A 10,906-nucleotide genomic window follows, 5' to 3' on the forward strand; every position below is an offset into this window, starting at 1 on the left:
CAGATAGAAAAAAACGAGCCGAGAGGAATCTACTCAAACACAGAGATAAGAGAGAGGCAGGAAGATGAAAGACGAAAACGTCAGGTAAAAAATTCCCTCTGGATCAAAAATTTTCTTCCTACTGCATGTTTTTGAGGTACATTCGGAGTCATTTGGGGCCTGCCTCACCGTGACTTTTTATTACTGTTACCACTCTGTGCAGATACATTCTGCTGGCTGTGAATGAACATGTGGTTTTTTTTTTCCCCTATTTGTTGAAGTGCACTTGATACAGAAAGAATTATCTCTCAGCTGTTAGCAAAAGACAATGTGCAGATTAGTTTGCCATAAATATAAAGCAGTATGTATTTGTTTCTTCCTCTTCAGCATTTGTAAACCAGATGGCATTCCTACTCTAGGCAAATCAATCCTCACATTTACTGGTTTAATCCTCAGTTTTCATGTTTCACTCTGTTCTTTATCTGGATCCTACTTTAATTTTGTTACACAAGGACAGCACAAAGTAGTGCATAGTATAACTATAATGAAGAGTTTTCTGGAAAATATTACCTGTATTTGTGTTTGGCCCACTTTATGCTGTTACTGATAAATAAACTCCAGTGAAATGTTACAATATCTTTGGAAGTCAACTAAGTCTTTAAGAAGAAATAGTAATAGTGTGAAATAGTAATCTACAGGTAAAATGCTGCGCCGCAAAGAACTCTGAACATAACGACTAACACACCTTTGTTATGATAAAATGTGGCAACATCATGCCATTGTTTTTCTTTGGTTAGCAAAATTGGTCACCATTCCTTTTCAGGAATGGTGAATCCTATTCAAAGAAAGGTGAATCCCAGAAGAAAATGTGTCAGAGTTTCCAAAAAGTTGGAGATTCGGCCAAAGAACCAAGTGGACGATTTAGATCAAGTCATATTCAAGATGTTTAATTAAAGACGTGGAAAATCTTAAAAAACGATGTTATTTTACAAAGAATAATGTCAGAATGCTTCTAGATGTGCAATGATGTGCACAAACATTGCAATGCTGTGCAATGCAATGTCACAGACATGCACAAAAAGATTTGTAGCTGGGATTGTGATGAAATACTTTGACCATATCAGTCAACAGTCTTTACTTCAAAATAGTGCACAGTTTTGATTTGATGTATAAAGTACAGTTATAAACCACTGGAAATTGAGGTTGTAACAAGACAAAATGTGAAATTATGTAAAGTGTTTTATTAGTATTTTGCAAAGTATTTGATTGTTAACTATCAAATACATTTGTCAGTTAACTATAGACAAGAGAACGCTGTTTTAGGCTTCTGGTCCCATTTCAAATGACTAAATTTATTGTGAGGGTAATAATGCTCATGTGCAAAACTCTTTTGAAACTTGCTTTGAAAAGTGATTCCTAAAAACTAGTAAAAAAAAAAAAATCTCAGTCCAAGATTTCTTTCAACTGCCAGTTCCTAAAAATGCAAAATACACAAGGTCACGTCAAGGAAGGAGAAGGCCATGTGGTGAATCTGCTGAATTTTAAAGGGACCCTCAGCAGTGGACCAGACCCAATGCACTTCAAAGGAAAGAGAAAGAGGAGAAAACAGGTAGATGCGTGAGGACTATTGAGGACACTATCCAGTTTCATATGTATCACTCTGTATACGTTAGATTTTCCTCAGTCCCTGCCTCTTTTGATGCTTGGGGCACGGCTCATCCAATCAGTGAAATTACCATAAACTAGCTATTTTGTGAAGGATAATAAAAAGGTTTAGTTCAGAGGACGAGAAATGGTGCCTCGTGGCCTGAGGCACTCTTTCCTCTTTAAAAGATATAATATTGTGTGAGTGTGAAACCAAATTATGTTTTTGTTTTCTTCAAAGTGCTGCTCACTCCAGCTGAAATATGAGTGCTCTGAAGTCGAATGTGGGTAAAAAACCTCAGTCTGTACACACTTAATCTCCCCTATGTGGAAAAAAAAATTTAAAAAACACACACATATATGCACTCTATATAGCATATTTTTATAGTATGTTAGTTTTGAAACAAAAGAAAGAATGTATTCATATTCGTAATACAAAAGCTCACATTTAAATCCTTTTTCAAACAAGATTTTACAGTGATGAGGTGGAAACAAAGCGATAAAAGTCCAACATCCAGTCTCTGCCATCACTTGGGTATGATTCAGGAAAAGAATGTCACTTTCATCAGATAAGGAAAATCTCACTTCTGTTCAGCAGCTTTTTGTTCAGCCATGATGACAACAATAATCCTGAGCTCATTGTAAGGACCACTGATCTGGAAAGACAAAGCAAAAAGACATTTATAATACCACTTTCATTCCATCATATCATGGCACCAAGCTGTGATTTTTCCTCTGTAGAAAGATAGAAAGTAGTTATAAAACTTTCTCTGACACATGGGATCATGTGAAGTTGCAAATTCACATGTGTATGCACTCCCCAGCACTATTTTTACACCTGTTGTCAAATCTTCTGGCCTTCTCATCTCCGACCTCATCAGACCTGCAGCTCATGCCTCGTCTTCGCAGAGAAAGCGGTGGGACTCTCTTCAATACACACTTGTCAGTCAGCCTGAGCGACAGGGGAGATAAACATTCCACTGACCATTTTGATATGTGCAGGTCGTCTGTGGGTCATGTTAACTTTGAGTTCGTGCTCTCTCTTTTTGCGTACAACTCATAATTCAGCCAATTTAAGGTGAAAAAATAAAGAGTAAAAAAAAACGGGAAGCTGTCAATTTGTATGACACATGGCACTGGCCAGGAGGCATATATTATTAAATCGCTCTGCTCGACTTTGTGAAACATGGCAGCAGTCTTTGGGAATACTGAGCTACCAATCTAAGGATTAGAAACCTCTGCACTGGGAGACAGAGCAATAAAAATCCAATATAACAGCAGTGTTTTGTTAATTTGCACAGATGCAGTTGGTGCTGGTGCCCCGAATAACCTAAGGTCATACAGAAACGGTTGTAAATGAACCAGCTCCCAAACTAAAGCAGGAAACAGGAAAGTGAACTTAGCAAAAAAATAAAAATAAATACCCTTCATTACTAATGCACAACCCAAGTATTTCCAAATTTCATCCAATAAGACCACAACTACAAAAATTTGGATGACTAACATGCTCATTTTTTCACAAGATTTTAGACTGTCTTATTTTTTAGGATAGTGTTGCTCAATAGTTGTTATGGCTTTCTGAAGTTCTTTCAGTGTTTTTCTTGACTTTGTCTGGGTTTTCATTGATTTTTTTTGTCTGGACATAGCATCTATCAATATATGTGCACATTATGTGCTTGAAAATTTTCAGAAAAGGGAGTATCAAACATACAGTCTAAACCCTGCTGGGTAAAAGAGCAGTCCAATTCAAGTTATTTTGATAACCCAGCACTATGTCAGATATGACGTGATCCAGGTCTGAGTTGATTAATACAATAGGGTTGGGTTATATGTTGTAACTTTTGGGAAGTTTTTTTAAACTTCCCAAAAATGAGGTAATATGATTAATGTATAAATATCATAAAATGCTAGGTTGTTGGATAGCTTAGATAGGAGGAGGTGAGATGATGGGAATGAGTTTATTCAATAAAACCAAAGTCTTACAAAAACCAAAGCAAAACCAAAACAGGGCACGGACAAGGCAGATTGTATCAGGTACACAGTCTCGATGGAAAACAACAAAATCAGACAAAGAAGCAACTAAAAGGCTTCTTTGTCTGCTTAAATGCTGGGAAACCTGAATAATTGCATTAAAAAAATTGCTGAGAAAGAAGCAGGGAGGTAAAAATATGACCAAGTGAGTTTTAAGTGAGGGGGATGGATGAAGTTACACAGAGAAAAATACAACTAAACAGTCATTCTGCAGACCAAAATTACTCAAAAGGCTAATCGAAAAAGATGACAAAGAACCCCAAAAACTGGAAAGTCAAGCAGAGCAGAAAGTAAATTAAAGCAGTGCACAGAATGAACCAAACTATATTAAGGAGAAACAGTAAGTACAAACTCCAACACACACACACAGCTTAGGTACTAGAACATGTTGTAAGGACATGTATTAGTAAGGGTTAGAAAACTCCATAAATCTGGGTGTAATGTCACATAGGGACGAATAGGTCACTGTCGATAGGAAGATAGAAGTTATGTTTAATGTATGCCACCTCATCATAATGGTGGAAAACAAAACAAAAAAACAAAAAAACAAGTAGAAGAAGCTGTTTTGGTCAATTGAAAATTGGACATTTTGACCTACATTCAAAATGCAATGTTTTGTAGAAAACTATCACTGCACAGTGCCTTAAGAGTAGCACCCCACCATGAAATAGGTGGTTGCAGCTTAATGCTATTGGGATGTTGTTGTTTTTTTTATTACTATTTAGCAGGGACAGGAAAATTGATGAGAGTTTATGTGAAGGTTGATGGAGCTGAATACAGGGAAATTCTCTTTAAAATCACAACAGTGGCACAAACAAGATAGTGGAGCAAAGGTTCCATTTCCAGCACAACAACCCTAAACATCCAGATAGATCTACTGCCAAATAATCTAATCCCACCCATATTCATGTCAGCATCCTGATTCGAAAGTTTGTGCTCACAGGAAGTTTCTTTCCAATTTGATTGACCTTGATCTCTTTTGCAAAAGCTGGTAAAGATAGAATTTCATGAGTTATTTTACAAAGTATTGATTCAGTGCGTCTTCATAAAAATGGATGCCAAACTTTTCTTTGTGAAATAATTTTCTTCCATTTCATGATACCTTGTGACACCATCATATGAAATCTCAGAAGTCACTACATGTTGTTATTGTAAATTCACAAAATTAAAATGCTCAAAGGGTTGAACTATTAGGAAATTTTAACACGTAAATGACTCGATCTATTGTCATAACATATTTGTATTAAAAGCTTTACAAGACAGTTTTTCTTTAACTTGTGAACTGTCTGATTCTTTGAAGAAATTTAATAAATAAAGTGTCTCATGGTGGCTAGGCTCTGTTATGACTTGGACAAAAAATTATACATCAAAGATGTAGTTCACTTCTGATGGCGTTTGTTGTGCTCACTTTCAGGTGAAAAAAAGTTGTGTATTTACAATGGACGTACAAGAGGATTTAAAAAAAAAAAAACATACAAAAAGAGAAAAACAGTACCTTCATAGCAGCTCAGAAGTCCATAACCATCATGATCTGTTGGAGTCTAAACTCAGACTGATTGCTTGCGGTGCAGAGCCCTCGTTTATAGTCACAGGCTCCACCCACAAGAAGAGAAAACACACACACAAAAAAATGAAACAGTGACTTAAGTACCATCCATCCATCCATCCATTTTCTGTTCACCCTTGTCCCGTAGGGGTCAGGAGGGTTGCTGGTGCCTATCTCCAGCTACGTTCCGGGCGAGAGGCGGGGTTCACCCTGGACAGGTCGCCAGTCTGTCACAGGGTAACACTGACTTAAGTACTCTTATCAAAATATACAAAATAAAAAATAAATCACAAATTGTTTGTGACCAAAAATGCTATATTCAATTTGAAAGAAAACACTAAATTAATACAAGGTCCTGATGACGTCGTCACATCATCACGTGACTCCCTCCCTGCCGCGTTAGTCTGGAAATGGCTTTGTTTGAAATTTGAAACGGGAAAATGTTTGACAATGAAAGTTACAAGCTGGGATGAATATGACAACTGAAGCAGGAATGCCGCGTGTGCACCACAAGACGAACCACATGACGAACCACAAGACGAACCACATGACGAACCACGTCAGTTTGTGCTGAAATTAAAAAGTAAGTTTTGTTGACCGTGTTAATGTCTGGGTGCTTGCAATTTTTCATGGACATTACTGTCATATTAGGTCCAGGCTCGTGATGGCTCCTCCTTCACACTCACCAATTAATTTAACAGCTTTTATATTTTCTTTCATTTATGGTTATCTTGTGTTGCTGTCATGGCTAAAAGATGGCTCACTGCCTTAAATATGAATATAGTGATCAAAGAGTAACTTTGACTTTCAACACAGCTTAGATTTAAACACAGCACCCTGTGTGAAGTATGTTTATATTGATGTGTTGGTAATTGTTTAGAGAATGTCTGCAATGTCGTTCTTAGAAAGTACATTAATGACTTGAGACCATAAATGCAGTTTATTTGAAGTATAAATTTTGGGGGGGGGAGAGCTTTTTATTTACCTTCACTCTGGAACTTTTCTGTGAATAACTTCTCAACTTAGTCTTGATGTTAGCATTTTCCCACTATTTTTATTGACAAATGTGTTATGTGTAAACAGCGTCAAAAGCCTCTGGAGTGCAGATTGCAGATTTGCGCATATAAGCACAACAGTGGTCCTCCAAGGCAGAGCGTGATGTGCATTTGCTTTCAGCCAAGCCTAAAAAGAGAAGAAAAGTCATTTTGTACACATCCACAAAACCTCAGTGGGTTTGCCTCGAACAACAAACTGCGAACAAAACCTTGACGCTGCATTGCTCTCTTTGCTTCACTTTCTATCGATTCAACTTTCTACAAGTCTGTCAGGAAGCAAATTTCAGATGTTTTCTTCCTGCGGGTCAGCTTGGTATAGCTGAGGACTTTCTGCTGTTCAGCTACAGATAAAGCCAAATCTTTCTATGCAGTGTAAAATAACACAATCACATTTCTTATTCCCACTCAGTTTCCTGTTTTAAGCCATTTAGAGCAGCCTAGGTCACATAGCACAATTAAATTTTTTTTCCCCCAATATTCCCTTTACGGTAATCTTAAAACATTCCGAGTTCTAAGATAATTTTAGCCGATTATCCTGCCTGTGTAGAACATCGGGACTGCTCTGATCTAACATCGGGCATAATTAAACATGTCGGGCTGTCTTGGCCATATGTTCTCAATCCCAATCGATCCCTGATCTGATTGGGATTGATCATGGAAAACCTGATTGGGATCGAGAACGCAGCCTGTTCAATGTGACAAGTAGCCAATCAGAAATCGCAGTGATGTAAGTATGGAGGGGAATTCCAAACAGTTGACATGACGCAACATCAGAGATATGTGGAAACAGCAATGAATGTCAACAGAAATGATAATTAGAGGAACTGGAGCAAAACAGTTGATAAATCCGGAAACTTTTCAGCTATCCATCATTACCATGGCATAAGTAGGTTATAAAGATAAGGCTATTCATTTGGTCAGGGCTTGACGCTGACACTAGCTCACTCAATGTTGGCTCAAGATGCAAGACAATAATAATATTTCACAAGAAATAAGTTATCATGTCAAGGAAAGGTGACCACTTCCTGTAATGTTGATCTGCTCAACATGTTACATGCAAGTCTAAACATCGTGGGGATGTCTAGGTCTGTTTCCTAGAGGTGCACAAGTTTTAGTCTGAAATGTGTGTTTCAACCTCAGAACAAAAGGAAAAGGTCTTGTGAAAATGCTGACTGAAGCTAATAAAAGATTCATTATTCAGAGTGAAATGAACCCTGCACCAACATGGACTGAAAGGCTATTCAGACACGATGAAGGCATTACTCCAAAAGGAACATAAAAAGCTAGATTACAGTTTGCCAAAGTACACATGGACAAACACTGAGAAATGTCATGTTTTGTGATTAAAAAACAAACAACAATAAAAAGGCAAATATTGTATATTGTTCCATATAACACAGTAGGAGTGTAACCGGTAACCGATTTATGGATGCAAACTTGACTAAGAACCCACCTGTGTAGGATTGTATTTGAAACGTTATCAATTACAAATTTATTGATAGAACTTGACTTAATGTCGTGTTTTGATTGTTGATTCTATGTTGTATTGTGTTTCTGTGTTTGATATAATGTAAAGCACTTTGAAATGCCTTGCTGCTGAAATGTGCTATACAAATAAAATTTGATTGATTGAAATAAGAACCACAGTCCAGACTGATTTTAAGTTCTGTCAGGAGAGAATGAACAAAATCCCTGTGACGTTACTAGGGGAAGCCTGTGGAAGAACACTAAAACATATTTGAGTCACAGCTTAAAAGGCATTTCTACCAAACACTAAAGACATATGTTAAAACTGCTGAATTTGAAGAAAGAAAAAGAGTGTTTGTCATTATTCCAGTATTTGGCAAAACAAATCATTTCTAAAAGATGAAAGTTTAGTCTTATTGGTGTCTGACAGCAAGAAAAAACAGTTATGTGTCCTTTTATTTTGCATGTAAATCAACTTTTGGATGTGAGTGGTCCTGGCATTTTATAAAGTCTTTCAGAAATTAGCCCCACATCTTATGAGGAATTGCAATTCTTTTATCTTTAAATGCCATTTGCAGGTGTACAATATGTGTGGCAGGATGAATTTTGTGCCTCTCTTGGCTGAAAGTTTTTGAGAATTTGCTCGCATTTAGTAGCTCAACTGAAAAATATTTTCATTAGAGACAATGCACTTGAATTTACCATTTATCTGTTTCTTCAGGAAAACAAAGGACCGAGTTGGAAGGCCCCGCAGCTGTTGCCAAGACTTCAGAACAAGTACAATTAATGCTGTACAGTTAACTATGTTTCACCTGTGAGATATTTCAAGGCTTCTGGTCATGCTTTTGTCTCCGACGCTCAGCTATGCAAGCTGTTCTGGGGTTGCAGCTACCAAAATAGATAAAACATTCAGTTAGCTGGGATAGAAACAAGGTAATTAGTATAACAGTTGCCTTATCACAATTCTACTTACTCCGTGCCTCTGATGTTTCACTTTGTCGGGCGGTGAAACGTAAAAGGCAGTTCTGCACCAGAGCGAGACAGATTGTGCAAAACGTATAGCTGCAGTCTCCTGAACACAAGCCAGAGCACAGGTCCACGCACATCTGGCAGCAGACGTCACAACAGCGGTCAGAGCAATATCTCCAATCCTCACAAACATAGGGGCAGACATCAGCCGCTCTGCATTCCTCTTTGCTTTGTAGGCAGCAGTTGTAAGGCTTGCAAGACTGTAACCCCATGGGAGATCCTGCCTCGGTGTTAAAAAAAAATGAACACACGCATGAAAAAGGCACCGGGAGATGAGATATTGGAAGAAATCACTGTCTGGAAAAATGGCCTCCTTTTTAAGTCCCGAATCGGAATGGAAGATGTACAAAAAAGGAACTCTGTGAAGAAAAGAGATGCTGATAATTGGCTGTCAGTCTGTCATGAACGTTGGGTGAGCTTTTCTATTTCAAGCTGCATCCAAAGTTCTTGCCATCTGCAGTGTTTGTTCTCCGAACAGCCTGACCAACTTTCAAACGCACTCGCTGATATCAGACTTTGACCCCCCGAGGCCTAGCTTCAGCCGTCATCTCTGACGTTTGCGAGATGAGGGACGAACAGAGAAGAAATCTCCCCTTTGAATCAGCATGACATCCTTAAATGCAACTATAAACAGACGAGGTCTCTGTTCTTGCAAAGTCAAAATGTTTGCGACCGGAACAGAAGCGTTTTTCTGTTATGAGTGTGAAATTGCTCAGAGATGTTCTCTCTAAGGCTTTCTTGTCATGGGACCTACAAGATAGGGACAGTGGTAAAGCAAGGATAATGAACCATGCAGAACAAATGAGGAAACAATTATTTGATTACAACTACAGCAATAACCTTGTTAGTCCAGGGAAAATGAAAGAAGATGGCAACAGTTTCACAAATGGCTGCTGTAATAAAAAGGACAACGCAGTTATTGGGGCGATAAAGCCTTTTTATCAAGTAAGATTTATAAAGAAGCAATAGGGTTTTGTTTTGTTTTTTTTAAAAAGAGCTTACCTATTTTCTTCTCCTAAGGCTGATGCCAAATCAAAGCTTTGTAAACACTCAAGAGAGACACTTCAATGTCACTTTGATACCAGCTCTGACTACATCAATCAAGAGCCAATCACAGTGATGTCAGAACACACATCCACTCGGTTTGTGCAATCATGTGAAGGAAATTGCCATTAAAAACAGCTGAAAATGTATAAACAGCATTTGTCAGTGAGGGAAAAAATGGGGAAAAGTTTTGGACTGAAACTAGATTATTGAAGGAACAACGATAAGGTAAGTAGGGGGAGTCATTTCAAGATGACAACAGCCTATTATGTGAGTGGCACCAGAGGTAACCTATTGCTACATGGTGGGAATATAAATGTAGCTTCATAAAAACAGATTCAGCTTTGTGCTTTTGCAAAACTGCAGTAACAAAATAGTAACTGCACAGCTTTTCCAGAGTTCCCATTTGGGACTGGAGCTCTGATAGTTGTGGATGGGGGGGGGGGCTCCCTTCTGCACATTGTACCTTGCAGACTACTGTGTTCACAGTGGTCATTTTCAAATGAGTGAGTACTGCTAGTCAGAAAGCAGAAGGAGTCCTTCACCACAGCTTTTTACCTTGGGGAAGAAAAAGAAAACTATTCCAAGATCACAGAGACCTGCTTCAGACCGACTGAAAGTAATTTTGCAGAAGTCAATTCTGCTGTAGCTGAGGTTCTCTCTCCACATCTTCTCTATAAATTCATCTTCAGTCGACTTTGAAAGAAGTACCGATAGCTCTCAGATTCAGATTCAACTTCTTTGCGCGGAAACAAATGAATACAAACAGTCCATCTTAGTCTGAGGCCTGATTAGAAACGAAGTAGCTTTACAGTTTGTAAACATCACATACAGTTTTTGCTAAAACAGGAATAGTGCAAGCAAAATATAAGCAAAGAGAGATGATTTCCATAATGTTGTCAGGCGCTTTTAACAATCAGAGCAGGTCTGTTGCAAAAGCAAACACTTCTATTTTGCCACGGGTGATTGCCCCTTGTTATTACACTGAAATTATTACAGTAAGCAGCTGCCTATAATGGGGTCTTTGCTCAGTATGGCTTTGATTACAATGACATTCTTTTTCTTCTGTTTAGCTTTTTTTCAATCATTGTGAAAAACCCAAATTCCATTG

At 38.0% G+C, this 10,906-nt stretch overlaps 1 long non-coding RNA gene across 1 annotated transcript; it reads right to left on the minus strand.

The window, feature by feature from the left end:
• Positions 1-5,391: 5,391 nt before the first annotated feature.
• LOC122821804 lies at positions 5,392-9,213 on the minus strand. The gene is made up of 3 exons (XR_006369067.1): positions 8,696-9,213; positions 8,535-8,610; positions 5,392-5,427 (listed from the first exon to the last, which is right to left on the minus strand). It is a non-coding gene; the product is annotated as an uncharacterized LOC122821804 (long non-coding RNA).
• Between the last annotated feature and the right edge of the window lie 1,693 nt (positions 9,214-10,906).

The sequence above is a fragment of the Gambusia affinis genome, linkage group LG19 (genome assembly GCF_019740435.1).
Source record: "Gambusia affinis linkage group LG19, SWU_Gaff_1.0, whole genome shotgun sequence".
In the NCBI taxonomy this organism is placed as follows: Eukaryota; Metazoa; Chordata; class Actinopteri; order Cyprinodontiformes; family Poeciliidae; genus Gambusia; species Gambusia affinis.